This window comes from Pinus tabuliformis, chromosome 8, assembly GCF_031772625.1.
Source record: "Pinus tabuliformis cultivar Carrire ecotype Pingquan chromosome 8, CPIR1, whole genome shotgun sequence".
Taxonomy (NCBI): domain Eukaryota; kingdom Viridiplantae; phylum Streptophyta; class Pinopsida; order Pinales; family Pinaceae; genus Pinus; species Pinus tabuliformis.
In genome coordinates this window covers 1996837494-1996862096 of record NC_142294.1, presented here as the reverse complement: position 1 = coordinate 1996862096, position 24603 = coordinate 1996837494, and positions in this window count along the sequence as shown.

Here is a 24603-nt window from a genome sequence, read left to right as displayed (position 1 = left end):
ATTTCGGTTTCCGACCGTGCGAATGACTCAATGAGTTAGGGATTTCGTTGCCTAAACAATCGTCCGTATTAAAAATTGCTTCTGTTCTTTGTTCCAGGCTTTTCTGGAGCGTCCTCCCTCTTTAGCGTTTTTCTTTTTGCTTTACCCAGTCTGAGCTCCAGGATCTTTTGTAAACATGTTGCTTTTGTGTGCCTTTGACTCTGAGTCTTGGATAGTCTATTTTCATCAGTGTCTGTTGAGTGATACTCTGGAATCCGCGGCTCTGCTGTATGCGGCATCCATTTGCGAAGGCATCTCCTCTCTCTTCTTCAAGTATTGGCGCTTTCCCCTTTTCCTTAGATGTTTCCTGCATATAGATTTATATTAGTTGCTGCCTTGCAGTTTACGCAAAGGAAAAGAGAAATGACGAAAAGATTGACATGAAATCTTTAAGTTCTAATGAATGCATAATCATGACACTCATAATGACTTGACTCTTCGAAAAACGCAACGCGATCATCCTTGGATACTCAGGCGTGCAATCATTAATTTCCCTTAAGGTGCGCGCTCAATTTTGGGTTTACAGATCATGCCGAAGAAACTTTGCGATGAGTGGTTTCTGTGATTCGAATCGCAGCAATTAATAGTCTCATTCATCGCAGATCGCAAATCGCAAGGTCGCATTTTGTAAGATCGCAGATCGCAGATCACACTTTTCATTTGATCACTGTGCGCTGCTTATGCGACATTGCGATATGCGACGTCGCATATCGGCCATCGGCAATTCCTTATGCTTTCTATTTAAGAACACTTCCAACATGTGCGATGCGATGAATGTCGCATCGCTTCTTTGCAGCTTATTTATGCGCATAGGAAAACGCTTCACTCTCTCTTTGCGATGCGATATAGCTTTTAGGGAGTTAAATACAAAAATTTTGATAAAAAATATTTTTGGGATTTTTTGTTAAGGGTCCCCCTTTGCTTGATGTTATTGCTAATACCAAACAAAGAGGGGGGTTGTTGGTGACCACAACACCACTCATGCAAGCAAGGAAGCAATCTAGTTGTAGATATTGTGTTCAAGTATGGGGTTAGTACAAGGAGCTATAAGAGTTGACTGTTTTAGCCAAAGTGTAATTTTCATGGCAAAGAATACTGCTTACCATTCAAAGACAAAGAAAATTGATGTTTAGTATCACTTTGTGAGGGATATGATAGAAGAGAAAAATGTGTTGTTCATAAAGGTGGACACATTGAAGAATACTATGGACGCATTGACAAAATGTGTGAGAGTTGAGAAGTACTCTTGGTGTAGATAAATAACGGGCATTGCAGGGCTAGATAAATGACTAAGCTCTCCTGTTGCCCCATGTGGAAAGAAAACAACAAGTGGGAGAATGCTAGGTTGTGTTATATTCTTTCCATGACTAGCTCCCCTAGTTAACCAAGGGGTTAGAGGGGGGGCGAAGCACCCCCTTCGTTGTGCCGATTGCACAGTGGGGGGGTCACTAGGGGTTTGAGGGGGGTGGTTATCTAGCCTCTACGGGGTCTGGGGCAAAACTCCGTGTAAATTTTTTTCAGACCCTATATTAAGTGGGCGGACCTACCTATGGTTTTGTGCATGGTTTTCGCACATGGTTTTAGGCGCGATCATTTTCGGTCCATGGTATTGGATGGTTCAGCATGTATATATATGTATTGTAACATTGAAAGGAACATAATGAAAAATAAAGTTGGTAGTCCCAGTGTTTGGATCTAGGGGAAAATCTCCATGTATATTTGTTTTATGTGTTATCATCTCACATTGTTTATTTATTGTTCTTGGAATTCATATGCAGGTAATTTTTGTATTAGGTTAAAACCTACATTTCGTATCAAAGGCTCTAAAGTCTGGACACATTCGCCTTTCAATGTATTTATTTAGAACCATGAGCACTAGAGATGGATAAGAGTTGGTGTTGGCATTAATAACACCAACATTGAGGAATTCCTCAACGATTTTATCAATTTCATTCTTTTGGGAAAAATGATGTCGATAGGGGTGGACATTTCGCATTTGGGTACCTAGAAGCAAAGGGATGTTATGATCATGTTCAACCCTATAGGGTGGAAGCTCCTTAGTTTTGTCGAAGACCCACAAGTGGTGATATAATACCTATTTCATATCAGGATGAATGGGAGGAGGAGTGGATATAAGGGAATGAATGGAATTAAATTGTGCTACTATCCAATGATGGCCTTTTTTTAAGAACTTCTCCATTCGATGCGAGATGATAATAGTAAGAGCACCTACCTTGAGTTCTCGTAGTGTATTACTATGGTTGTTATGCTTAAAGATCATATAGAAGTCTTAGAAGTCCATTGTGATAGGGGAACTAAGAGCACCTGCCTTGAGTGGAGGTCTAGCTTGGTAAAAAATTACTCACCATGCAATCCATTAAGCATATCATTGACTACTAGGTTAAGAAATTTTTACTTGATGGTGAGCTTGTCAAGGGACCCAATGTCTGGACACATTCCCCATTGACTATCTTTCTTTATAACCATGAGCACTAGAGATGAATAAGAGTTGGTGTTGGGATTAAGAAAACCAACATTGTGGAGTTCCTTAATGATTTTTTCAATTTCATTCTTTTGGGAAAAAGGATGTCGATAGGGGTGGACATTTGGCATTTGGGTACCTAGAAGCAAAGGGATGTTATGATCATGTTCACCCCTAGAGGGTGGGAGACACTTAGGTTTGCCTAAAACCCATAGGTGGCGATATAATACCTATTTCGGATCGGGATGAATGGGAGGAGGAGTGGATATAAGGGAATGAATGGAATTAAATTGTGCTACTATTCCATGATGGATTTTTTGTTTAAACTTCTCCATTTGATGTGAGATGATGATAGTAAGAGGACATGCCTTGATTTCTCCTAGTGTATGAGCATGGTCGTTTTGCCTAAAGATCATATAGAACTCCTATAATTCCATTATGATAGGGAAACATTTGTGCCACCATTCAGCACCAAGGACAATGTTGCAACCACCCATTTCAATGGAAAACATGTGGGTTCTGAGGTGATAATTGCACATTTGAAGCTTAATATTTTCACAGTAGTCTTCACATTTCATGGGGACCCCATCAGCGATAAGGACTTGGAAATTAGGTACCACCCTCACAAAATAATGAACCTCTTATGCTACTCTCTTATGGAAAACATTATTTGTGTTGCCACTATCAATAAGCACCATTACATGCTGATGCTTAATAAAACCTCAAATTTTGAGAGTTTGGGCAGAAGAAATTTTATCCATGGAATGGAGTGAGGTGACTGTCTCATCTGGTGTAGCTAGATTATCAATGTCCAAGTTAGTTAGGGGGTCATCCTCTTCCTCCTCAGTCACTTCAGTGTATGGAGCTTCATTGACAAAACTGTTTTCAATAGTGTTAATTTAAAAGAATTTTGGTTCCTCACATTTATGTCCCACAAAGTATTTTTCATCAAAACAGTGGCAGAGTCCTTGTTTCTTTCTTTCAGAAATTTTTGTTGGTGACACTTTTTGAACCTTAAATGTTTGGGTGGGTCCCATAGCTGAGGTGGGATGTGCCCATGTGACGAAACTTGTATGATTGGATTGGGCATTTAAATCCACTTCTACCTCTAAGGCCTTGTTGAATGCTTCCAACCAAGTAGTTGGGTGATGCATTATGACATGGCTTGGATAGCTTCCTCTAAGCCATTGATGAAACATTCCAAGTAAAAGGCTTCTCCTAGTCCTTCAATCTGGATGGCCAATTATTGAAAGGCTACAATGTAATCTCGTACCGTACCTATTTTCTTAAGGTTAGAGAGATGACATAGAATGTGAGATTCCTAATTGAAGCTATCACAAATGGATTTTGAGAACATGTTCAAAGTTGGCGTCCCTAGATAGAAATTTTTATGCCATTGACACCACTGTCATCACTCTTTGTCCAAGTAAAGAGCTCCCACATTTATTTTAGTGTCATATTCCTAGATATTGTTAAGGAAAAAATATTGTTTCATTTATGTCACCCATACCACCTCGTTAGAGCCATAAAATTTGTACATGTCCAACTTGGATATCCGGTGGCTAAAATATCGATGACCTCCATGGAAATGAATTTGATTGCTCGATTATCCTTCTACATGTGCATGAACACTATGTAATTTCCTTATGGGTTCGCGAGATTTAGTGGATCTGACTGGTAAATATATGATAAAGCAAATATACCCATAAATAATAACTGATAAATAGATAAACTTGAGATCTTTATTAATATCAACCCTTGACGTAGGCTAACACCATATAATAACTCCTTAAGGAAAGGGAACAATCCACAAGCAATATGATTTCAAATACAATAATCCTTGACATCTCTTGGTGGGGAGTCTCTAACCTCTATATAGGCTTCATACATACAATACCATGGGTATCTCAATACCATGTATCTAATACAATGGGCTTCCTAACTACTTGTGGTTCCTTACATGATGCAGGTTAACCACTTTATTTATTAACTATGGCCCATCACATTATTGCATTATTCCCTTGGGTGCCTCCCTTTGTACCCCATAATATCCCCCTAGGTATACTACATTCCAGCCCCCTTAAACATGTTTCGTCCCCAAAACATAAGAATAACACAAATAATAAGATATACTCAAAAGACTAGTCCACTAGTACCATGCACATGCATCTAGCCATCCTAGAGAGAGGTGATTACTTCATCTAGCCCGTGCCTCGCTCGCTTGAGCTGGGAGTTGATCCTCGCGATTCCTCTATGTTGATGTGATGTGGTTGGACCTTCACACCTCTCTATCTATCATATGGGGGTTGTTGTCCTTGTGCCTAATTTTTTTCCATATTGTTGGTTTTTATATGGTTCATAAGCCTTGCTTAATCCACCTTACATTCCTCAAGCTAGACCTTATGTTCAGCCTGGTTAATCTACTATTCCTGGTGGATATGGCCAGATCCAATTGGCAAACTATCAATACCATCAGGGTATAACCCGAGGAACTGTCTCGATACCCTTGTAGCAACAAGGGCAACCATCGCAGGAGAAAGGGAAACCTTTGCAACAACAAGGGAAAGCATTGTAACAATAAGGGCAACTGTTACAACTGCAAGGGAAACATTTTCCGCAGTTGCAGCAACCTTTGCAGCTGTAAACTCACTTTTTTCAATAGTCATCCCTGTTAGCTTTCCTGTGCAAAAGAATCAAGAATGGACTCAAAAACTCTCAAAGGATGCAATTATGCTTATAATTATGCCAAAGGATCCATGGTTGCTGTTCAAATCCTCAAATTATGGCTAAAAGCTGCCCACTGATCAAAAAATTTCAAGAGAAAAGCCCTTTGGAGGGCAGAATTACACTATCGGGAGGTGAAAATACCCAAAAAACCATATAAAAATCAAAAGCGTAGGCTTATGGATTCACATTAATCTCAGCTGTTGGATCTGGCCGATCAACAGTCCAAACTGCGTCGGCATATCGTAGGTCGGGGGATGGCAGTGGCAGCGACATGATATATTGCTGATGGACGATCGCCGATATCACTATTGGCGTATTGCAATGGAGGACTTACCAAAGGGGCTTCGTTATTGTGCAATGAGCGATCGCCGATATCGCATCGGCGTATCGCTATCGGCGTTTCCAATGGAGCATGGCCTTTTGCATATATGAGCGATCGCCGATGGGCTGGACCCAACGGCGGTATTAAATTCCTTTTGATAAATGCGCGGGTCCGCAGCAATATCGCTATCGGCGTTTTTAAAGGGGGCGGGGCTTTTAAATAAGACATACCTCCGACCCGATGGGCCGGACCCGACGACCACACAGCACTCCATTTCATATTTTTTCAAGTCCGCGCCCTTCGCGTTTTCAACGTATTTTGTGTATTTTCTTTGTATAAAGAAAATAAAAAGGGAAGCCTTGGGCAAGCGCCGATTACGATGAAGTTCGGACCCGATGGTTTATAGGTCATTTTTCATAAAATTTCAAATCCGGGCTTGAGCCATTTTCAATGGTTTCGGGTGCGTTTCTCTGTATTATGAAATATAAAGAAATATAAAGGATGCCTCGCAGGTGCGATTGCAATGGGTTTTCGGATCCGAAAGTGTTCTAAAGCAATATATATATATATATATATATATATATATATATATATATATATATATATATATATATATATATTTCAAATCCGCCAAAGCCATTTTTCATGGTTTTGCGGCAGTTTTGCATATATTTGTCAACTATTAAAAAACAAAGGATGGGCCTGTTTTAATATGAATTGTGAGCCAAAGGCGGACCCGATAGTTGAATGAACCATGCATGCACCTCTTAAAAGTCAAAATTGAAGCAATGATGGGCGGGAAGGAACAGTTTGGGTAGCGTTTCACTGTTTTAAAACAACACAGTCATAATGGAGCCATTTTTAATGTTCGGCAACTGCAATTAAGCAACAGTATGGCCGAGAAGGAAGCAGGACACCACAGATCCAGATAGAGCATTCAATGGTTATGGGTTTCACCCATATTTCATTCCACTTGCCCAAGGAGGACCGAAGAGAGCCAGAGAGGGTCAAATCTATTTAAAACTCAGACAGATTTGTATCAGAGGCCCATTTCTGAATATAAATATGGTTGGTGGCCATTTATGGGCTCCTCCATGCATTGTTTAATAGAGATGTTCTGTATTATAACACTATATATACTCAAAACTCAGATGTAATCAGATTTGATGAGTGTTTGATGAATGAGAGCTTATTGTAGCCTTTTAACTTCTGGAGACTATTAATACTATGAGACCTGCAGCTTCTGGTCTTGATTTCCACTAATACTAGCTTCTTTTGCTATCACCTGCTTGCTTTTCACTTCTTCTCTGTTCTAGGCTCTGCCTGCTTTGCAGTTAGTTGATGTGCTCTGAATATTTGGCATTTGAGGGGCTGTCATCCCACCTCTATGTTAAAATTTAGTGGTTCATTGAAAATTTCTTGTAGGTTGTTGTTGTTCTAATACCAGAGAGTTGTCGTCCTCTCTGTATAGGGAATAGTAGTCTTGCAGACCTTCTAATTGGTTGCAGCTAGCCATCACAGAGCCTTGTGCATCTGCTGGTGCAATCATTCTTCTCCATGATCACTTTTACTTTAAGCTGTAAGTAGCTGGTGGTTGAAAGCCGTGTATTTTGGGGGTCTTCACCCACATCTGGGGTAAATCATAGTAGGAGTGGTTATCTGGCTTAAAGGTGCTACACATCTTCCATTTATCCATCATTTTATCCAACAAAATTGTTGAATTTTTAATGTTCCTGAGCATCACTGATATACAACCTAGGTGAGTTTCTTGGGGTGATAACATTAATTAGCGCCGTTGCTGGGGATCGAAGAGAGTTAGAGCTCAAGCTTCCCTGGGAAGAACAACATAGTTTCAAGCTTTGATGACAAACAAGGTTTGAACAAAGTATTGGTTGTAATCTTCTATTTGGCAACTCCATTGGTGGAAGAGCATCCTTTGGTGACTCCACGTTGAAGTTCTGGCTCAGTTTGTGAAACATACTAGAAGAAATCCACAGAAGTCTCCAACTGAACCATTGCATGACCCTGAGAAAATTGTTAAATCGAAGAAATCAGCACGGAAAGGGGCATCAGGATCAGGGTAAGCCTAAAAACTCTGATTTATCTCTGAAAAATGAGTTCATAGCTGAAGAATCACAGCTTGAAATCTTATAGCTCAGCACTGTTATTATAGAAATTCCTTCAGAGACTAGTTTAGCCCCTTGTGTAGTTAGTTCCGCTTTGAATCTCAGTCCAAAGAAAGCTTCCCATACTTTCCAAAACATCCCAATATCTCTGCCATCCATTACATTATTTCCTACTGCTCCATCTGCTAGTGTTTTTCCACAAATTCCAAACATGGCAGGACAGCAAGCACCTACTAGGATTGAAAGGATTATTGCTACTAGATATGGACCTTTGGTCTTTCCCACACCTTTAAATGCCATGCCTACAAGAGAATATCAAAAATATATGCCCAAATTTACTGGAACAGAGGGAGTGACAACAGAAGAAAATGTTGAAGCTTTTTACAGTTATGCTAATAATTTAGATATAAGTGAGAATGATGTATGGATGAGAGTTTTTGTCCAGAAGCTTGATGGAGAGGCTAGGAAGCGGTTTAGAGAATTACCCCAAAGATCTATAACAGATATTGAAGCATTAGATGATGCATTTTTGAAGCAATGGGGAGATAAGAAGGATTTGTTGTATTATCATACAGAGTTTGGAAACTTGAAAAGAGAAAAGGGTGAGTCTTTGCTTGACTTCAATAAAAGATTTAATAGAATGTATAGTAAGATACCAGCTGAGGTAAAGCCTACCCCTACCACTGCCAAGCTCACATACGCTAATGCTTTTGACCCTGATTTCTGCTTACTGTTGAGAGAAAGAAGATGTGCTACTTTGAATGATATGCAAGAAGCAACCCTGGAGGTGGAATCCAATATTATGGCAGCAGAGAAGTTGAAAAGTCAAATTGATAGAAGAAAGCTTAGAGGGGAGGCTTCTTCTTCCCATGTTTCAACTTCAGAGCCTAAATTAGACAAAATGACAAAGATGATAGAGTCATTGGCTGCTGAAGTTTCAAAGATAAAAGTCGAGCAGGCTTCAGGCAAAACAAGGCAGCAAAACACATTTGCTCCAAGAAATCCGAACCCATTCAGAAAAGCAAATGATCAGCTACAAATCATGCAAAGAGGTGAACAAGCCAAAGAAGATCATAAGGTTAAAGCTCTTTTTCAAAATGCAGTCACAGAATGGGAAAAATTTGAAGAATAGGAGGATGAAATTCACTGCATGGAAGACAAAGGCAACACTGTATTTTTAACATTGGCTGAATATGAAGAGTCATTGCTGCAAGAGCAAAACAAGCAAGGGTGGGATAGTGGTGTTGTTCTGCAATCAGGTGAGCAGCAACGATAATATAATCTAAGATCCAATGCAAAGAATGCCAAAGAGAGTGTTGCACAAGAAGATGTTGCCCAAACAGCTCCACAAAATACCAGGCTAAGAAGACCAGCAGCTAATCCGGTCACCCTCAAAGCTCCAGTTCAAGAGGTAAAAACTGCTGATAAATCATTCTCTTCTTTCAGTTTTGAGTCAGAAGTTCAGAAATTGAAAGTTGTTGTGCCTCTGGTTGAGTTGGTCAAGAGTGAATTGTTTAGAAAACCCATCCTTGAAGCCCTTGAGCTACAGTCTAAACAAACCTCCATTGACTCTGTCAATTTGCAAGATGATAAGCCTGCTATTGTGCTCAGTCCCATGGTTGAACCTGCTGATAATAGTTCCCCATATTTCTATGTTTCATTAACTATCCATGATAAAATCATCCACAATTGCCTGATAGACATAGGTTCCAGCCACAATCTAATGACTAAAACAGTCATGGAAGGGTTAGGCCTTGATATCACTAGACCCTATCATGATTTGTTTTCTTTTGATTCAAGGAAGGTGAAATGCCTTGGCTTAATTAAGGATCTGGCCATTGCCTTAACCCAGCTGCCTATGAAGAATATGATGATGGATATAGTGGTGGCCGATGTCCCTTTGAAATTTGGTATGATGTTGTCTAGAGGATGGATCAAGAGACTAGGTGGGACATTACAAAATGATCTATCTTATCCAACTGTCCCGGTGTTTGGAGGAGAAAGCAAGAGATTATATAGAGAAGCACAACTGGCATATATCACTAGTGATGAGAAGAATCCTACAAACCATCCCATTTATGCAATGGACACTGATTTTGGAGCATGCATTCTCCAAATAGAAGAATCTCAGAAGGTTGTTTTGCAAATCAGGAAACCAACAGACCAGGCCGAGCATGATAGAGGAGGACAGATTTGGGAGATGTTCTTCGATGGAGCTTGTACTAAAGAGACTGCAGGAGCAAGGGTGGTGTTAATATCTCCACAGAAAGAAAGAGTCGAATTGTCTCTGAAGCTGGTATTTCAGGTGACAAACAACATAGCAGAGTATGAGGCACTGCTATTGGGCCTTCATGCAGTCAAAGATAGAGGAATAAAGAAGCTAAAGGTATTTGGAGATGTTGATCTGATAATTCATCAAGTAAATAAAACGTTCCAAGAAAAGCATCCGAGGCTGAGAGCATACAGAGATGAGGTATGGAGAATCAAAGAATTCTTTGAATTTTTCTGCATTTCATATATTCCTAGAGCTCAAAATCAGCTTGCTGACTCCCTTGCTGTCTCAGCTAGTCTGTTTATACCTCCATCGCCTCCCAAACTAGTTTATGAGATACAAATGAAGTATAGACCCTCCTTGCCTGATAATGTCCACCATTGGAAGGTTTTTGATGATGATGATGAGTTAAATAGGTTTCTTCAAGTCATTGATGAGTTCTTTGAAATGCAAATTGACAAAAATAATGATACTTTGCTAGAAGCTTCCAAGTCCCAGCTTAGAGATAAGATTGGAAAGATTAGCATAGTCCAGCTCCCTAGCAACCATATTCCTAAGGGTCTGATTCCTCTTGAGAGATTGTTTGACCACAATGATGTGCCTTACAAAGCTGCCCATAAAGAAGATCAATCTGCTGTGTGTAAGCATAATATAGGAAGCCCGGGTCAGCCCAAATTTATACATTTGTCTACTAATCTATCAGCTGATCAGAATGTCGAATACTGCAAGTTAATGAGGCAATTTGCTGATGTGTTCGCTTGGGAGTACATCGATCTGAAAACAAATGACAAAAATGTAATTCAACATCAAAATTCCGCTTGAAAAAGACACTATTCCTTTCAAAAAAAAGCTGAGACCAATGAATCCTATGCTCCTTCCTCTGGTGGAGAAAGAAATTAAAAAGTTCCTAGCTGCTAAAATAATAGTGCCTCTCAGATATTCTAAATGGGTGGAAAATCTGGTTGTTGTGAGGAAGAATAATGGAGAAATCAGACTGTGCGTTGATTTCGAGAATCTAAATAAATGCTCCAAAAAGGATAATTATCCTCTACCAAAAATGGTGCATTTGTTGCAGCAAGTCTGAGGTGCCAAAGTAATGTCTTTTATAGATGGATTTTCAGGCTTTAATCAAATCACTGTGCATCCAGATGATCAAAAGAAGACAGCATTTACCACGCCTTGGGGCACGTTCATATATGCTAAAATGCCATTTGGGCTGATGAATGTTGGAGCCACCTTTCAGCGCGCTATGGATATAGCTTTTGTGGGAGAAAAGGATAAATTTGTGCTAATCTACCTTGATGACATAACAGTTTATTCCAGCAGCCATCTAATTATTTACAGCATTTAAGAAAGGTGTTTTTGAAGTGTAGAAGGTTTGGGATTTCACTCATCCCAAAAAATCCCAATTCGCTTTGGAAGAATGAAAACTGTTGGGGCATAAGTGTCTGCTGCAGGTGTTCAAATCGACCCAGAAAGAGTGAAAGCAATTCAGGACTTGGCTCTCCCAAGATCAAAGAAAGATATACAATCTTTTTTAGGCAAAATCAACTTTGTAAGGAGGTTCATTCCTAATTTTGCAGAGCTAGTCAAGCACATAACCTCCATGTTGAAAAAGGGAGCAGAGGTAAGATGGTCTGATGCAGCAAGGAAACCTTTTGACTCAATTAAGAAGGCTATTATGCAAGCTCCTACTTTAATAAGCCCTGACTATAGCAAGGGGTTTCACCTGTTTTCATTTGCCTCCAAGGACACAATCGCAGTTGTTCTGTTGCAGCAAGATGAAGCAGGTCAAGAGCATCTAGTGGCCTTTTTTAGCAAGAACTTAAGGGATGTTGAGCTAAGGTATGATATTATTGAAAAGCAGGCTTATGCTCTTGTCAAATCTTTGAAAGCTTTCCGAGTATACATATTGCATTCCAAAATAGTTGCATATGTGCCTTCTGCTGCAATAAAGGATGTCTTAACGCAGCCTGATGCTGATGGAAAAAGAGAAAAATGGATTGCAAAAATGATAGAATTCAACATAGATCTGAAACCCACCAAGCTGTTAAGGGGTCAAGAGCTTGCTAAATTTTTTACTGAAGAAAATTGCAGGTCTTTGGACATGGATTTCTTGTTCCATGTAGCAGAAAATGGTCAAATAGAAGAGCATGAAACAAATGAATCACAGAGAGGACAATCGGTGGCCAAGAACCTAGCTTCATGCAGCTGGCATGCAGCAATAATTAATTTCCTTCTAAAGCTTGAAGTCCCTTCAGATTTCTCTCAAAGTCAAGCAAGGACTTTAAAGCTCAAGGCAACAAAATATTGCATCAATGATGGCTTGCTCTACTGGAGGGATCCATTAGGAGTACTTTTAAGATGCCCGGACAAAGAACAATCAATAGAGGTTATGCAACAATTCCATGACAACATGTATGGAGGAAATCATTACTGGAAAACCAGAGCCCATAAGATTCTTAGAGCTGGGTACTATTGGCCCTCTTTATTTTCTGATGCATTTATTTTTGTTAAATCTTGTGACAGGTGCCAAAGATTTGAAGGTAAGCAGCAATTAAAATCCCTACCATTAAAACCAATAATTGCAAGGGACCTTTTCAGCAGTGGGGCTTGGATTTCATTGGTGAAATCAACCCACACTCCAATGGCTAGCACAAGTGGATATTGGTTGCTACTGATTATTTTACAAAATGGATTGAAGCAATCCCAACAAGGAAAGCCGATCATAGTGTGGTCATGAAATTCTTATCAGAAAACATTTTCAGCAGATTTGGTTGTCCACATAAGCTAGTAACAGATAACGCAGCAGCATTCAGGGCAAAAGAATTGGTGGAAATGTGTGATCCAATGGGCATTAAACCTCATATTACCCCCAAGGGAATGGTTTAGCAGAATCCTCTAATGAAATTCTAATTAGGATAATTAAGAAGCTGTTAGAGGATAATAAGAAGAATTGGGATGCCAAGCTGAAGTATGCACTTTGGGCGGACAGAGTGACCATTAAGAGATCTACAGGCTGCTCTCCCTTCAATCTGGTATATGGTACTGATGCTATTTTCCCCATTCAACTTACCCTCCCTGTGGCAGAGTTGCTCCAGACAGCGCAAGATGAAGAGGATGATATGGAAAATAGAATAACTGACCTAACATAATTGTATCAGATTCGAGAACAGCTGGTTGAAAAAGCTATAGCACATTAGCAAAGGGTCAAGGAAGCCTTTGACAAGAAGGCAAAAAGAAACAATTTCCAGGTTGGGGATTTGGTCATGAAATGGGAACCTTTTAAAGAAAAGAAAGGCAATCATGGGAAATTCAATGCTCTCTGGACAGGCCCATTCATCATTTCACAGATTCAAGGGAACAATACCTTCATACTGAAAAGAATGGTAGGAGAAACAGTCTTTGATGGCCCAGTTAATGGGCAGTTTTTGAAAAATTATGTGATTTAAGGTCTTTTGGCCTTAAAAGCTGTAAATAGTGTGCTTTTATCAGTTTTTAGTATAGCTGTAGTGGACTCCATGCCCAATGGAACACTAGGAATTTTGGCTAATTTGTTGGTTGCTGGAAAGGCATTGATCTGCAGGTTCTTGAGACCTCATAGGGAGGATCTCATCGCCAGAAGGAGCCAGTGTTAGCTTTGTTGTGCAAAAGAATCAACAATGGACTCAAACACTCTCAAAGGCTGCAATTACACTTATAATTATGCCAAAGGATCCATGGTTGCTATTCAAATCCTCAAATTATGGCTAAAAGCTGCCCACCGATCAAAAAATTGCAAGAGAAAAGCCCTTTGGAGGGCAGAATTACACTATCGGGAGGTGAAAATACCCAAAAAACCATATAAAAATCAAAAGCGCAGGCTTATGGATCCGCATTAATCTCAGCTGTTGGATCTGGCCGATCAACGGTCCAAATCGCATCGACATATTGCAGGTCGGGGGATGGCAGTGGCAGTGACATGATATATCGCCGATGGGCGGTCGCCGATATCTCTATCGATGTATCGCAATGGAGGACTTGCCAAAGGGGCTTTGTTATTGTGCGATGAGCGATCGTTGATATCGCATCGGCATATTGCTATCGGCGTTTCCAATGGAGCATGGCCTTTTGCATATATGAGCGATCGCCGATGGGCCGGACCCGACGGTAGTATTAAATTCCTTTTGATAAATGCGCGGGTCCACAGCAATATCGCTATCAACGTTTTTTAAGGGGGCAGGGATTTTAAATAAGACATACCTCTGACCCGATGGGCTAGACCCGACAACCACACAGCACTCCATTTCATATTTTTTCAAGTCCGCGCCCTTCCTGTTTTCAACGTATTTTGTGCATTTTCTTTGTATAAAGAAAATACAAAGGGAAGCCTTGGGCAAGCGCCGATTACGATGGAGTTCGGACCCGATGGTTTATGGGTCATTTTTCATAGAATTTCAAATCCGCGCTTGAGCCATTTTTAATGGTTTCGGGCGTGTTTTCTGTGTATTGTGAAATATAAAGAAATATAAAGGATGCCTGGCGGGTGCGATTGCGATGGGTTTTCGAATCCGAAAGGGTTCTAAAGCAATATATATATATATTTCAAATCCGCCAAAGCCATTTTTCATGGTTTTGCGGCAGTTTTGCATATATTTGTCAACTATTAAAAAAAAAACAAAGGCGGACCCGATAGTTGAATGAACCATGCATGCACCTCTTAAAAGTCAAAACTGAAGCAATGATGGGCGAGAAGGAACATTTTAGACAGCGTTTCACTGTTTTAAAACAACACATTCATAATGGAGCCATTTTTAATGTTCGGCAACTGCAATTAAGCAATAGTATGGCCAAGAAGGAAGCCGGACACCACAAATCTAGACAGAGCATTCAATGGTTATGGGCTTCACCCATATTTCATTCCACTTTCCCAAGGAGGACCGCAAAGAGCCAGAGAGGGTCAAATCTATTTAAAACTCAGACAGATTTGTATCAGAGGCCCATTTCTGAATATAAATATGGTTGGTGGCCATTTATGGGCTCCTCCATGCATTATTTAACAGAGATGTTTTGTATTATAACACTATATATACTCAGAACTCAGATGTAATCAGATTTGATGAGTGTTTGATGAATGAGAGCTTATTGTAGCCTTTTGACTTCTGGAGACTGTTAATACTATGAGACCTGCAGCTTCTGGTCTTGATTTCCAGTAATACAAGATTCTTTTGCTATCACCTGCTCGCTTTTCACTTCTTCTCTGTTCTAGGCTCTGCCTGCTTTTCATCTAGTTGATGTGCTGTGAATATTTGGCATTTGAGGGGCTGTCATCCCACCTCTATGTTAAAATTTAGTGGTTCATTCAAAATTGCTTGCATGTTGTTGTTGTTATAATACCAGAGAGATGTCATCCTCTCTGTATAGGGAATAGTAGTCTTGCAGACCTCCTAACTGGTTGCAGCTAGCCATCACAGAGCCTTGTGCATTTGCTGGTGCAATCAGTCTTCTCCATGATCACTTTTACTTTAAGTTGTGAGTAGTTGATGGTTGAAAGCCTTGTAGTTTGGGGGTCTTCACCCATGTCTGGGGTAAATCATAGTAGGAGTGGTTATCTAGCTTAAAGGTGCTGCACATCTTCCATTTATCCATCATTTTATCCAACAAAACTGTTGAATTTTTAATGTTCCTAAGCATCATTGATATACAACCTAGGTGAGTTTCTTGGGGTGATAACAATCCCAACCTTTGTCCTTGCAAGGCCAACCTTTGCAGTAACAAGGTCAACCTTTACAACAACAACGTCAACCTTTGCAGCAACAACGTCAACCTTGGCAGCACCAAGATTTATATGTGTATCAACAAGGTTATCCCTTGCAAGGTCAAGGTCAACCCATATAGCAGCATGGCCAATCTCCATACATCTAGGATCAATAGGTCTAGTAGCCTTATAATATGTACACTGCATACAATGCTTATGAGTGTCTTATGATGACGACGTATCAAGGGAAAGCATTGCAACAACAAGGGAAATTATTAAAACTACATGGGAAGAATTTTCCGTAGTCGCAACAACCTTTGCAGCTACAAACTTAGTTTGTTCAATAGTCCTCCCAACCTTTTTCCTAGTAAGGCCAACCTTTGTAGTATCAAGGTGAATCTTTACAACAACAAAGTCAACCTTTGCAGTAACAAGGTCAGATTTGGCAGCAACAAGCTTTATATGCATATTAGTAAGGTTAGCCCTTTCAAGGTCAAGGCCAACCACTATAGCAACATGGCCAATCTCTCTACATCCAGGATCAATAGGTCTAGCAGCCTTATAATTTGTACACTGTGCACAATGCCTATGAGTAGCCTATGACAGGGAAGTATCAAGCCTGCCCTAGACCTATGGTGATTTCAACTCTCTCGCCATGGCTTACCTCACTCATTTCTAATTGTGGTTCGGTATGAAACTAGCACTCGTTTTCTTACGTCCCTTAAGAAAGAAACCACTACCCACATTTTTTATCATATCCATGAATGGAGACGTCACTGTCGCCTCATCAAGTTTGAGATTGTTGATGAGTTGTTGAAAGAATGGTTAACGAAATCATTCGTCAAAAAAAAAATCTAAGGACGTAACTATGGGTGGATGTGTTACTAAAGGCCATGCTATCACCTGTGCCTAGTATTTAAACTTGGTCTATTCGCACCACCTGTTGACAGTGTAATTGGTTCCATGTCTCAGACTTCCATGAAAGCTTCTTCGAAGTAGAAATATGTCTCAAAGACTAGTTCCAAGAATCCCTCCAAAAATTCATACAGTCATGGAAAAACCTCTGAGGTACATGTTGTCCAGTATACCGTAGCAAATAATACCTCTAATGGTAAAAACAAGGGAAAAGGAAAGGCCAAAGTCAATGGCCCAAAATAGGACCCTCCTAAATCCACTGTTGATGATACTTTTAGAAGAAAGATGAAATATCCTTTCCTCATCTGTGAAGAGTATCATTAAAATAAGGATTATCCCCGATGATGTGAAGTTAGTCACTTACTAAAAGGGAATCTGGTTGTCTTAAAAGAGCCCCTTCCATCATAGCAGACCGAGTAGGTAGACCAACGTCAGTCTTTTACTTCCTCAAGTTCCCAAGTGTTCATGATGCAAGGTTCATCACCTATCTCTATCACTACTCGAACTAAGGACTATCAAACCATGTCTAAGTAGATGATGGAGAAATAAGCCATCGATGATCCTTCTACTTCTACTCCATCTAGTTCTAGTCTGCTCCATATCGAGCACCCTAATAGTGAGTCTGTGATCCGTCCACCTCCCAAAGGTGTTATTTGGAAGTCATCTTTTAATCTGAATGCTAGAGCTATGCAACATTAGAATATTATTAAGGATTTATCTCAAGCACCTTCACCGATGTCTCCCTTCGCGGTTCTCCAATCCTGTCCAGCACAGCGGAAGTCACTGTTGTCTGCTATAGGTGTTATCGATCCTTCTAATTTGAGTCTGATCATTTTCGATCTAGAGAATCATGTGCCTCTTCTTCATCACCAGATTACATTTCTGATATATGTCCTTATCAAATGAAAGATGATTCATCGAATGGTTATTGATGAAGGCACCTCGACCTGCATAATCTCAGTTTCATGTTGCAAAGCCATTGGCTCTCCCTCTCTTAACCAGTCTCCTCATACCTTGGAAGCCTTTGATGGTGGAGGTTCAAGTCCGTATGGAATTCTCATGAACTTGTTGATTACATTAGAAGGAAATACTGTTGAATTAGAAGTAGAAGTTGTATATGCCAATCTCAACTACAACATTCTTCTCGGGCGAAGCTGGACCCACACCATCTTTTCTATGGTGTCTTCTTGGTTCCACGTACTTTGTTTTCCTCATGAAGTAAAAATTGTCACGGTTGATCAACTATCCTTATTTTATTCTAGTTCATCGAACTACAATGTTCCTTACATGGCAAATACTAATATTCCTTACGAGAGTGTGGGGGCATGTCTCTTCAAAGACTTTGCTTTAATGTGCACCTTGTCTCCCCCACCTCTAAATTTTGATTCGGTCAATATGATTGTGTGGTCTAAAATGCGGATGCAAATTAGAGTTTTAATTTAATGTCAACCCGGGAAGGTAAACTTAGAAGTGCTTATCTAAAATATATAGATCTAGAAAGATTCCTAATTTGTCCAAAATCTTAAAGTCCCCTTATAGGAACATATCCATTAAGATCTCTTTCAATAACTAATCAAACCTAGATCTAACAATTGTTTGAGATCTATGATTCCCTTACAAGAACATATTCTACAAGATCTCTTCCAAAATTAGATCATCTAATTAGAACTTAAAAGCGGAAATGACGTAAACCTAGATCTAATCATTGTATGAGATCTTATGGTTCTTTGACAAAAACACTTTCAAATAAGATCCTTCCAATATTAGAACATTTAATAAAACTTGAAAGCTGAAATCAAACAAAAACATAAAGTAAATTATAAACAAATAAGCATGCAAGTGAGGCCATGGGGGCCCTCCATAAATCCACAAGCACACCACTTCAATGGAGACTCAGATGTAGAAGAAAAATTGAAGTATGATCCTTTATTTCAAAATCTCCATTAAAAACCAACTCTAAGATTACAACTCTAAGCTTCTAAGATTACATACTCCAAAATTCTAAGATTACAGAAACTTCCAGATTACAAATGGAGGAGATTGTACTCCTATTTATACAATGGGATGAGTAACAAACTCATAATGATCATCCACTAATCTACTTTCCCATTATTACAAAATATGATCCCACAAATCTCTCAAGCATTTTTAACTACTTTCCCATTATTACAAAATATGATCCCTTTGAATCCTCCATAAATCTCTCACATATCTTGGATAAGATATGCCAACCAAATTCTCCATGATTTTCTCCTTAGGAATAGGCTTGCATAATTATCTCCTTAATATGGTGGAGGAGATATTAATTCTTCACATATTTCCTACACATCACAAAACTCACATATTCATGAGATATATATATATATATATATATATATATATATATATATATATATATATATAGATATATATCTATGTATATTTTCTAATATTTAATCATAAATTCACCTGTAATACAAAAATGAATAAAATGGAAAATAAGAAGGTGAAACCCAAATGTATTTATGAAAATGATATGATAAAAGGTTAATGGGATGATGAAATGTAAGGAATAGTGAAGAAAAAGGTGAATGAAAATATGACATTTCTGAGTCCCAACAATGATCTTAGACTCTATGGATCCTTGGATTATCCCTATCGAAGATCAAATTGATTCATTTGGCAATGTTATGCCTTTAAGTCCTTTGGAGATAAATTATCAAGAAATTGTCTTAGCTTCGATGACCACTTCAAAAAGTCATACTGTATTATGTATGAACGTGGACACTTATGTGCCATCTCCCTCGATGGGTTATTGGGATTCTCCGGATCCTTTGAATGAGACTTTCCCTACCGACGAGAGTATCATTGAGGTCATGTCTCTCGATGAAATTCCATGGAATGGTTTACATCATTGTTCTTCTTTTCTTCCTAGCGTCGATGAGATGCCTTCCTGTCTTGAAGCCTCTGTTTCTCATTCTCCTACACCTCCACTTCAGACACCTGCCCTGGTGCATGAAGTCTTGTTGGATGGTAATATGGGAAACATCACTGCTACATTGCCTTTTGACATTTCTGTTAAAGTGGGAATTGTCAAGAACATTAATATTGGGGTTTCCTGTTCTGTAGATGAGATCAAGATTTATACTCATCATTTTAAAGAATTTTGAGATATTTTCTCTTGGTAATATGAGGAAATTCCCTGTATTGATCCAGCCATTGTGGTGCATGAGATTCTGACTTATCCTGGCACTAAGATTGTTCGACAATGGCTTCGCCCTGTGCACCCTCGAAAGGCTGCTGCTATCAAAGTAGAAGTAGAGAAAATTTTGAAAGTGGGTTTCATTTATCCTATTCCATTGATGAATTGGATATCCAATATCGTCCTTGTTTCCAAAAAGCAGGGTGCGATACATGTTTGTGTTGATTACTATGACATCAACCTCGCATGTACTAAGGACAATTATCCTACTCCCTTTATCGACCAAATCATCGACGAACGCACTGGGAGTGAGATTTTTTTGCTCATGGATGATTTTTATGGCTATAACTAGATTAACTTTTTAGCCATTAATCAGCATAAAATGACCTTTATCTGTCCTTGGGGTACTTTCACTTACAAAAATATTTGTTTTAGTTTGAAGAATGCTGGCGCTACCTTCCAATGAGCAATGTCTTATGAATTTCATGAAATTTGACACATTGGTGAGCCATACCTCAATGACTTACTAACTCATTCGGCTAAAGGTCATGACCATTCGGATCACTTAAGAGCTATCCTTTTATGATGTCAACCTTACAATATCTGTCTCAATCCACAAAAGTGTGTGTTTTACGTCAAATTTGGCCGACTCATAGGTTTTGTGGTGTCTCGTGAAAGTATTAAGATTGATCCACTGAAAGTTGAGGCCATAACCAATATAACCCCCCTACCCGGATGCGGGTGACCACTGAGGTATTTAATGAAGACTCGACGGAATGATGACGTTTGGACCAGATAGATGGTGGCCAGCGCACCATCCCAAGTCCACCTGAAACAATAGCAGGCCCGCCTACATGTTGCATTTAATGGCTACTCAGGCCAAGACTCAGACATAGTTTGACTTGATATGGAGCCTTTCAACCACTCAGTCTGGCGTCCTTCCCTCAACACTTGCCCGACCCTTGCTAGAAATCCATGCAGTAGAACTGTTACCGAAAGATGTTGCTGGCTTCTGTGTTATATCAACCTTGGAAATGGGCATCATTATTCCCATTCTAGGAATAGGCCTCTGAATCATGCCTAGTTTACCTCTGTTCATACTCTGCTATCCTTCCCAGCTTTCTATCCTACTAAATTCCAGTCCCACCTCATTGATATGGTCCGTCACCGAATGAGGAGCCACAGAGGAGGTACCTATGGTGGCAACTCTCTCCCACAGGCAGCACAGAGCTCTGAACCTACCTCTCCACATCCTCCCCATGATAATTCTCCCCCTCACACACATTTTCCTCAAACTCGCAGTGGCCAGGGTCGTGTGTAGGCTTCATTTCACGAGCACAAAGATTTCAAGCTTCATATAACCGCTTTTCCTCTGCACCCCAGTTCGGCCCCTCAATCGACTCAATTCAGGTTCCAGAGTAACCTGAACAAGCTTATCATCACTGCCAATGTTACCATTGTCTTCTCGGAAGAAAATGAGCAGCATGACGCTCCTAGGAGAAACTCTAAAACGCAGCTTCAGGAGTAACGCAGTTAGGGAATTTGTCGTGACTCTGGGCTGCGCCCGATGAAGAAGGCAGAGGAATTCAGCATGGTGGATTGCATGCAGGCGAAGGACACACTAGAGACATTCGACAACCAGGTGGTAGCTTAGTTGGTGCTTCTATTCTGGTGGCTATGGCTGGCAGTTCAAGCGGCACTCTTCCTATGAGGGAGCCACCAGGTGGCATGGAGGAAGGTGGTGTGGCGGAGGCAGGTGAGGTTTGGTACCAGTACACTTGTCGCATTTTTGAGGAGACTCCTGACTAGGATGAGCCCAAGTGAAGCCATGTGGCATCTACTGCCACCCACGTGCCAACTCAGGTCCCTACTGCTGACTAGTGTGGTTCAGTCACTTGTGGTTTTTTATTTTCGTCTAAATGATAGGCGGCTTTGTCATAACTTCAGTTGTGTCATGTTGTGCTGTGTGAAAACTTCTTCTGGTTTCTCCGGTGTGGCGTCCAGGTCATTTGTGTGGTTTTTTTTCTATACCAAACTGGTTTCCCCAAATATGGGGCAGTTTAGATACTCCTAATGAACTCCATTGATAATGGCTAAGGTTGTGGCCTCTTTGTAATTACATTTTTATTTCTTTTAATAGAACTAGCCTTACATAGAAAAAAAATAATCCCCCCCCCCAAAAAAAAATCATTAATCCAATTGTAGAGCCTATACAGAAAAGCTAATTTTCTCCATAGATTTGTCCTTATTACGTCGAGCTTGCCAAGGGTTTTACTCACTTACTTAAGAAGGGGATTCATCTCATTTGGGATAAAGTTTGCCAAGAATCCTTCGATGCTTTAAAGAACTCATTGATTAGTGCTCCTTTATTACACCCCCCCGAATATTGCCACGATTACTTCGTGTATTTGGCTGCAACTGATACCAATATCTCTATGGTGTTAGTTCAAGACTACGATGAGAATGACGAGCACGTGGTTTATTATTTGAGCTGGAATATTCTTGATATTGAGTCTCAATATGCTCATGTTGGGAATCTTGCCTTGGTGGCAGTGCATGCCATCCAAAGATTTTGACATTATATCCTTTTACAGAAAACCACCATGATTTCTGATTGTAACCCCATGACATATATACTAACTCTTTAGTTGCTTGAGGGAAATACTCCAAATGGATCGTTATCCTGTAGGAGTTTGATTTGGAATTTACTACTACCAAATCAAAGAAATCACTTGTCTTTTCTTAGTTGATATGTCCTCTTCCATCTGCAAGCACTCCAACTGATTTTACTGGGCATATACTCGATGAAACTTTGTTTCTAATCAAAACTCTTGACCCATGGTACTGTTATAGACATTTTTGTGCCTTGCGACTCCAAGCATGAAATGTCCATAAACCAAGGGCTCCTAAGTCCCTAAAAGTGTTGTTCTAACCCCTAAAGGAACAAGGTCAAAAAATTACAGCTTCTCCCAGAAGTTCTCCACCAGAAACTGCTCAGAATAAGTCAAAACAAGATCATTTCAGCTGCTCCACTGGCTAAGTGCATTGCATAGCACCTAAACACACTAGCTAGGTGTGTTGCAACGCACCTAAATGCACTATGAGGGTGCGTTGGGCGAGAAAATTCATTATCCTTTCCTACATTGATCTTGGGTTGAGAAAATGGAATCTACCAACCAAGGAATTCCCCTTGGAGGAAATCCTAGTCCCTTCTCCTCTTAGGGAGATGTTGGTGCACCCCATATGGCCACATTGTCGCTTCCAGGACTGACAATTGGTTTGCCTGTATGGCTCTTCTCAACCTCTGTCGTTCAGAACACCACTATTCCTGAACAATCGAATCAGCAATTAGACGAGTCCAGAGTTGCCCACCAACCTTCTACTTCCTCTAATTCTTCCTCTCCTCCTTCCTCTTTGCTTGATGGGGCTGGTAAAGCCAAAATTCAAGTTCCTAAGGAGAAGAAGGAAAAGAAGGAGAAAGAGAAGAAGAAGAAGGAGCCAAAGGCAAATGGGGGAAACGAGTGTCGTCTAATGAAAATCCACACACTGCAACCGACCAGGCCTAAATCGCCATGTGTCATTTGCAAAGGAGACCACTTTCACAGAGATTGTCCTTGCATCCCTCGGATATTAAGGGACTGGTCTCCTTGTTTGCACAACCCGGCGTCGTAAAACTCTGATGATCATGTTGAAAGCACACTGTCGACTAGTGAAAGTGAAGCCCCACGACAAAAAGGAAAATATAGATTTCCTTGTAAACTGTGCGAAGGCGATCATGCCATCCACCATTGTCCCTTCTTAGATGAAGCTAAAAGAGTTTTGGATGATCGTCCGGTTTCACCGTTACGACTTCCTCCTGGATATAAAAAACTCTTGCCGAGTCCGTCACTAGTTGAAAATTCGGCTGGCCCGCTCAGGTGGTCGGCTGAAGCACCCATCATTGAAGATAAACCATCTGGATCCATACCAGATGAAAGTCAAAAGGTCGAGGCGGCAGTTGACCCGGTCTTGACTCCATAGGTTTCATCTACAGATGATACAATCACTGAAGAGAACAAGGATGACACAGTCTAAATTCTTTTCATAAGCACAGACTCCAAACAACATGGGGGAAATTTACCCGTTCCTTTACTGCAGGAAGGAAGTTTGTCAGAGCCATACCCGGCCGTCTATTCGGTCCCACCTCCAAGCAACCTAGTTGTCTCCTTCGACTGGAATCAACTAGGCAGACCCCGTTTACCAGCTAGTGTACCATTCCGAATTATCGTCCAAATATATAGAATGGTTATGGCTGGTACCATCATAGATGAGGTGGCTTCTTTGAGTATCCTTTCCTCAACTGCTTGGAAAGCGCTTGGTTCGCCATCGCTTTTTCCTGAGATGAGAAATCTGACAGGCTTTGATAAAGGAACCAGTCGACCTTTAGGGATCCTTCCCGATGTGCCCATAACATTGAGAGGGAAAATCGTTCACATGAACGTAATGCTAGTTCAAGGACCCCTATATTGCAATCTACTCCTTGGACGAGACTATATTTATTGCATGAGAGCCATTGTCTCATCACTCTTTAGAGTGATGTGTTTTCCACACGAAGGAAGAGTGGTCAAGCTCATGGACCAGCTTTCATTTCCCGAATCACGCATAGCAAATAGTCATATACCATCCCTGAATGTTCTTTTCACGCATGAAATTTCCATAAACCAAGGGCTCCTAAGTCCCTAAAAGTGTTGTTCTAACCCCTAAAGGAACAAGGTCAACAAATTACAGCTTCTCCCAGAAGTTCTCCACCAGAAACTGCTTAG